General features: G+C 37.0%; 1 protein-coding gene and 1 long non-coding RNA gene across 2 annotated transcripts in view; one reads left to right on the forward strand and one right to left on the reverse strand.

Moving 5' to 3' along the window:
* Positions 1–7,990, reverse strand: part of RIPOR2 (RHO family interacting cell polarization regulator 2) — a 296,826-nt gene that overhangs the window by 181,731 nt on the left and 107,105 nt on the right. The window lies entirely within an intron of this gene.
* LOC135230711 (uncharacterized) overlaps positions 1–7,990 on the forward strand; it is a 54,357-nt gene that overhangs the window by 5,831 nt on the left and 40,536 nt on the right. The gene's annotated exons all lie outside the window — the stretch shown is intronic.

Consider the following 7,990-nt stretch of genomic DNA (forward strand, 5'->3'; position numbering starts at 1 on the left):
CTTGTGGACAGTCTTCCTCTTTTTTGCTGACCCTCTACTTTACCAAGCATGATGTCCTTCTCCAGAGATTAGTCCCTTCTAATAACCTGTCCAAAGTACATGAGATGAAGTCTTGCCATCCTTGCTTCTAAGGAACATTCTAGTTGCGCTTCTTCCAAGACAGATTTATTCATTCTTCTGGCAGCCCATGGTATATTCAACATTCTTTGCCAACACCATAATTCAAAGGCATCAATTCTTCTTCCATCTTCCTTATTCATTGTCCAGCTTTCACATGCTATCTTAGTTATCTAGTGCTGCTATAACAGAAATACCACATGTGGATGGCTTTAATGAACAGAAATTTATTTCCTCTCAGTAAAGTAGGCTAAAAGCCCAAATTCAGGGCGTCGGCTCCAGGGGAAGCCTTTCTCTCTCTGTTGGCCTTCTCATCAATCTTCCACCAGATTAGGAGCTAGTCCAAAGGACGTGCTCCACTCCTGGCACTGCTTTCTTGGTGGTATGAGGTCCCCCGTCTCTGCTCACTTCCCGTTCCTTTTTATCTCTTGAGAGATAAAAGGTGGTGCAGGCCACACCCCAGGAAAACTTCCTTTACATTGGATCAGAGATGTGACCTGGGTAAGGGTGTTACAATCCCACCCTAATCTCTTTAACATAAAATTACAACCACAAAATGGAGGACAAGCACACAATGCCGGAAATCATGGCCTAATCAAATTGACACACATCTTTGGGGGACACAATTCAAACAATTCAATGCATGACATGTGCACATGAGGCAATTGAAAATACCATGGCTTAGATTAGGCACATTTTAGTCCTCAAAGTGACATCTTTGTTTTTCTGCACTTTAAGGAGGTCTTTTGCAGCACATTTGCCCGATGCAATACATCCTTTGATTTCTTGACTACTGCTTCCATGGGCTTTGATTGTGGATCTAAGTAAACTGAAATTCTTAACAACTTCAGTCTCTTCTCCATTTATCATGACATTCACCTGCTAACCAAAAGGGTGGCAGTTTGAATCCACCAGGCACTCACTGGAAACCCTATGGGGAAATTCTACCCTGTCCTATAGGTTTGCTATGAGTCAGAATTGACTTGATGGCAATGGGTTTGGTTATCATAATGTTGCTTATTGGTCCAGTTGTGAGGTTTTGTTTTTTTTTTTAATATTGAGGTGTAATACATACTGAAAGGTGTAGTCTTTGGTCTTTATCAGTAAGTTCTTCAAATCCTCTTCAATGAGCTATGTTGTGTCATCTGCATATTGCAGCTTCTCAGATTACCTGCTCAGCATGCAGATTGAATAAGTATAGTGAAATGATACAACCCTGACATACATCTTTCCTGATTTTAAACCATACAATATCCCCCTGTTCTGTTGGAAAAACTGTCTCTTGGTCTATGTACAGGTTCTTCATGCACAATTGAATGTTCTGGAATTCCCATTCTTCACAATGTTATCCATAACTTGTTATGATCCACACAGTTGAATGTTTTCCCATAGCCAATAAAACATGGGTTAACATCTTTCTGGTATTCTCTGCTTTCAGCTAAGATCCATCTGACATCAGCAATAATATCCCTCATTCCACATCCTCTTTTGAATCCACCTTGAATTTCTGGCAGTTGCCTATCAATGTACTGCTGCAACCGTTTTTGAGTGATCTTCAGCAAAATTTTACTTGCATGTGATATTGATGATACTGTTTGATAAATTTCACATTCTGTTAGATCGCCTCTCTTTGGAATGGGCACAAATATGGATCTCTTCCAGCCACTTGGTGAGGTAGCTGTCTTCCAAATTTATTGACATAGATAAGTGAGCACTTCCAGCATTGCATCCAATTGTTGACACATCTTGTTTGGTATTCTGTCAATTCTTGGAGCCTTGTTTTTTGCCAGTACCTTCAGTGCAGCTTGTACTTCTTCCTTCAATACCATCAGTTCTTGATCATATGCTACCTCCTGTAATAGTTGAACGTCGACCAATTCTTTTTGGTACAGTGACTGTATATTCATTCCTTCCGTCTTCTTTTGATGTTACCCACATTGTTCAATATTTTGCCAATAGAACCCTCCAATATTGCAACTAGAGGCTCAAATTTTTTCTTCAGTTCTTTCAGCTTAAGAAATGCTGAGCGTGTTGTTCTCTTTGCACATTTCATTATAATATTTTACTTTGCTCTAGCAGCCCTTTGAAATCTTCTGTTCAGCTTTTTTACTTCATTTCTTCCATTTGCAAGAGCAAATTCAGAGTCTCTTCTGACATCCATTTTGGTCTTTTCTTTCTTTCTTTTTTAATGACTTTTTGCTTTCTTCACGCGTGACATCCTTGATGTCTTCCACAACTTGTCTGGTTTTTGGTCATTTGTGTTCAGTGTGTCAAATCTGTTCTTCACGTGCTCTCCAGATTCATATCCTTGGGATATACTCAAGGTCGTATTTTGGCTCTCACGGATTTGTCTGAATTTTCTTCAGCTTCAAGTTAAACTTTCATATGAGCAGTTGATGGTCTATTTTGCAGTCAGCTTCTGGTCTTGTTCTGACTGATGATATTGAACTTCTCTATTGTCCCTTTCCACAGATGCAGTCTTTTGTGACTTGCTACTTTCACTTAGCATAATGTTTTCAAAGTTCACCCCTACTATACTGTGTATCAGTATTTCAATTCTTTTATGGCTAAATAATATTCCATTTTATGGATCTACCACATTTTATTTACCCATTCATCAGTTGATGGACATCTGTGTTATTTCCATTTTTTGGCTATTATGAATAATGCTGCCATGAACATTCATGTACAAGTTTTTGTGTGGACATATGTTTTTATTTCTCTGGATTATATACCTAGGGGTGGAATTATTGGATCATGTGGTGTAATCTATTAGTGTCAGAAATCACCTAAATTTCTAAGAAGAGAGACTCAAGATCAGCCAAAAGCTGATTCTTATCAGATGGAGGTCAGACATACCTCCACTCTCCTACCTTTTTACCGATTTTGACGCCAGCTGTCCTTCCCATGGCACCCTACTTGTCTGCTGGGTTCGACAATTCATTGCAATGGCCACAAAGAACTCACAGAACACACTCACGATTATGTGATTTCTTAGGGAAGTAACTGGCTACAACTTGGGATCAGAATCAACTTGTAAGTAACGATATAAGATACAGTTCATCAATCAAGACAGCTTCCAACCAAGACAGCTCTCACTCTCAGCTCCTTCTTGGCCTTGCCCACATTGGACTTCACTCTTGGCCTAGCCTCTGTTGCTGGGCCTCGGTCTCAGCCTCTGCCCTGCTTAGGCAAGTGTTATAGCTTTTTGGCTACATCAACAAGTGCCAGAGGCACCATATTCCACCAGCAAGCCTCCTGCCCGAGGGCACTCAGCTCTCTTGCTCCGTGGACTGGCAAGTTCACCGTGGCCACCTTACTCCATGGGCCAGGAAACCCAACACAGCCATCTCACGCTGGTCTCCTGGTTCCTACCACTCAAACTGCTGTGCTGTCTTGCACCGGCTATCCTGTCTCATGCCATCTGTGGCTGTCTTCAGTCAGTGTTACAGCTCTCTCTGTCTTCTGTGTCTAGTAGATTCTCAGTGCAGGGACCTCAGGTCCAAAGGATATGCTCTGCTCCAGGTTGGTCTTGATGGCAATGAAGTCCCCCACCAATCTCTGTGAGATTGGCCCTTTTATAAGCCTACTCCTCCCACTAAGATCTTGAACTGACCAATCCCCTCGGTAGGCTACAGTTACCCAATTTGCATAGTAATTGGCAAATCTCTGCAAGGGTTTTATGTAATTTATTTGCATAGTAAACTGTCCAATCCCTGCAAGGTTCCTAAAATAGACCAATCACAGGGCAGGCTGCAGCCCAACCAATTATTGTTGGCAGGATTATAAACCCAAGGGCAGAAAGATCATATATATGAGAAAACCATTGCACTGCATATGATAACTGTATAGTATTCTGAGGGACTTCCAAACTATTTTTCAAAATGACTGAACTGTTTTTTATTGCCACCAGCAATGCATGAAGGTTCCAATTTCTCTCCATACTTGCTAACACTTGTTACTGTCTGACTTTTTCATTTTAGCCATTTTAAGGAGCCTTGGTGATACAATGGTTCAGTGCCTGGCTGCTAAGTAAAAGATTGGGAGTTTGAATCTACTCCTTAGAAACCCTATGGGGTAGTTCTACTCTGTCCTAATACAATCGCTATGAGTCAGAATCAACAGATGAGTCAGATGGCAACAGGTTTGGTTTGGTTTGAAGGAGCCTGTGTGGTGTAATGATTAAGCGTTCTGCTGCTAACAGAAAGTGTGATGGTTTGAACCCACTCAGTGGCTCCACAGGAGAAAGATCTGGCAATCTGCTCCCATAAAAATTACAACTTAGAAAACTCTATTGGGCAGTTCTACTCTGTCACATGGGGTTGCTGTGAGTCGGAATTGACTGGATGGCACCCAACAACAACAACAAAAAGTGGGTGTGAAGTGATATATCTCATTGTAGTTTTGGCTTGGATTTCTCTAATGACTAATGATGTTGAGTAATTTTTCATGTGTTTATTTGACATTTACTTGCCTTCTTTGGGGAAATGTCCATTCAAATTCTTTGCCTATTTTTAAATTGGGTTATTTATTTTTTTATTGTCGAATTGTAAGTTCTTTATATGTTATGGATACAAGTCCCTTGTCAGAGATATGATTTGGAAATATTTTCCCCTATTCTGTAGGTTATCTTTTCACTTTCTTGAGGGTGTTCTTTGACACACACTCATTTTTAATTGTAATCAAATCAAATTTATTTTTTTCTTATTGCTTGTACTTTAGGTGTCATATCTAAGAGGTTCTTGCCTAACTCAAGGTCACAAAAATTTGCTCTTATGTTTTCTTCTAGCAATTTTTTAGTCGTAGTTTTTACATTTAGGTTACAATTCATTTTGGGTTATTTTTGTATATGGCTTGAGGTAGGGCTCCAAATTCATTCTTTTGCATGTAAATATCCAGTAGTCCCAGCACCATTTGTTGAAAACATTATTCTTTCCCTTACTGAATTGTCTCGGCACGCCATAATTTAAATTTGTTCTGTATACTTTTCTTCTCTTCCAAAATTACAAAAGTAAAAAAGAGAGAAAGAGAGGGAGAGGAACCAAATCCACATGCTTTTTTCTTTTTTAGAAGAAGCAGTGGGCAGGCACCCAAAACAGACTACCTACCAAAAGTTTCAGTTGAATTGGATTAGGTGGATTTCTTTTCTGACACCAGATTATACAATTCCTTTTCTCTTTAGCTCAGTGTTAAGTAGCCAGACTCTCTCCAAGTCCCTCTGTTTTGGAGTCTATCACAGAAGAACTATTTGGTGAATTTTAGCTGTATAAGTAAAGTAAAAATACAGAAATAGCTAATAATTTTCCCAAGGACTTTATGTGTCTATCAGATATGTAGGAGAAGTTATTTTTGTGCTAGAGCAGGAAACAAAAATAGTTTAACTGCATAACTTATCTGGTTATAATGCCAATTTTTAACATGTTTTCAAGGCTTGTGAAGAAGTACACAATATTTAGTATTATACATTTGCCAAATGAAACTTTTCAAATACTTGAATTCTTCTGATAACATTGTTGGCGGTACTGTAAACTGGATCAGTTGTTTCTGAGATTACTGTGGCAACATGCCAATTACTGTTAATAGTTTGAGCCAGTAATGACTTTTGGAAAGTAATTTAAGGAAGTAATCCAAAAGAAGAAGAAAAGAAACAATACACACAAAGATGTGTTATTTATAATAGTCAAAAAAATGAAAAAATATCTCAATGTCCAAGAATCAGAAATAGATAAATGAACTATGTTTTATAGTGCAATGACATAAACTCTAAATAAGAAGTACTCAAATCATGGTAATATATACAAATACATATACTAAGTAAAGAAACAGAACCTGTATATACATATTAATTGAAAATAATCTAAGGATTGATATATGCTGGCAAAGCTCAAAATTAATTTAGCACAATATTAATGCCCATTAGATCCATTTCCAAGAAAAAGAGGGCTGCTTTTAAATGTAAAATGGCAGTTAAAATTAAAACTGTTTTAGAAAGCCAACACAAAACTTTTATATTTCTTCAAAATATCTTTTTCATAGTTATTTCCTAATCCACTGAATATTTTCGTATCTGGGGAAAAAGAATAGAGACTTAAAAAAAGTTTTCTGAGGGGGCAGAGACGACATGGCACCCTAGGCAGACACGCCACGCAATTTCTTTGCAGCAAAGACCCAAAAAACTAAGTAAAACAGATATAAACATCATTCCTGGAACTCTGAGCATCAAATGAAGGGATCAATAATAAAACAAAGCTAAAAGACTTTTTTTTTTTTTTTTTAAACAGAGAAACAGAGACATCAGTCTGTAAATGATGAAAATGTCAAAGCAATAAAATGAGGAAAAATTGTGTGGGTATACAACTTTCAAATGGAAAAGAAGTCAAGGTGATATCAAGTAATAAAAGTGTGGTTCAATAAATTTCAAGGTAAACCACAAAGAAAGTTAAACTTACTCATCAAAATAAAAAAGACACAAAATCTATAATAACAAAAGAAATAAAAAGAAAATTCCCTAACAAGAAGGAACTCAGCACAAGAAAATCAAAGGAACAAAGAAAATATCAACACCACCAAGAAAAGCACAATATGACAGCAATAAGCTCATACCTTCGATAATCACACTGAATATAAAGGACTTAAATGGACAAGTAAAGAGACAGAGAGTGGTAGAATGGATTAAAAAAAAAATGACCCATCAACATGCTGTCATAAATATATTTAATATATTTATGTCACAAAGACATAAATATATTAAAAATCAAAAGCTGGAAAAAATATATATCAAGCGAAAAGTAATCAAAAAAGAGTAGGAGTGGCAATACTAATCTCAGATAAAATAGACTTTAAGGCAAAATCCACCATAAAAGACAAGGAAGGACATTATACAATGATAAAAGGGACAATCCACAAAGAAGACATAACCTTAATAAATACCTATACACCCGATGACAGAGTTCCAAAATACATAAAACAAACTATAACAGCACTGAAAAGAGAAATTGACAGTTCCACAATAATAGTAGGAGACTTCAACACATCACTCTTGGTAAAGGACAGAACATTTAGAAACTCAACAAAGATACAAGATCTCAAGGCCACAATCAACCAACTTGACTTCATACATGCATAACAGCAGCAAAATGTACACTCTTTTACAATGCGCATGGAGCATTTTCCAGAATAGCCCACATTTTAGACTACAAAGCAACCCTCAATAAAATCCAAAACACTGAAATAATACAAAGCATTCCCACTGATCACAATGCCATAAAAGTGGAAATCAGTAACAGGAAAAAAAAAATCAAATATATGGAAACTGAATAACGTCTTGCTTAAAAACAACTGGGTAATAGAAGAAATCAAAAAAGGAATAAAACTTCCTAGAATGAAATGAGAATGAAAACACATTATACCAAAACCTTTGGGACACAGCAAAAGCAGTGCTCAGAGGTGAATTTATAGCAATCAATGCACACATCAAAAAAGAACAGGCCAAGATCAAAATGTTAGCCCTACAACTCAAACAAATAGAAAAATAACACCAAAAGAAGCCCACAGCCACTAGAAGGAAATAATAAAGATTAGAGCAGAAATAAATGAAAAAGAGAATAGAAAAACAATAGAAAGAATCAATGAAACCGAAAGTTTGCTCTTGAAAAGATCAACAAAATTGACAAACCACTGGCCAAACTGAAAAAACAAAAACAATAAAAGAAGCAAATAACCCACATAAGAAATGAGATAGGGGACATTACAACAGACCTAACAAATAAAAAGGCTCATAACAGAATGCTACGAAAAATTGTACTCCAACAAATTTCAAAACCTAGAGGAAATGGACAAATTAATAGAAACACACTAGAAATAAACTAACATA

This window comes from Loxodonta africana, chromosome 1, assembly GCF_030014295.1.
Source record: "Loxodonta africana isolate mLoxAfr1 chromosome 1, mLoxAfr1.hap2, whole genome shotgun sequence".
In the NCBI taxonomy this organism is placed as follows: Eukaryota; Metazoa; Chordata; class Mammalia; order Proboscidea; family Elephantidae; genus Loxodonta; species Loxodonta africana.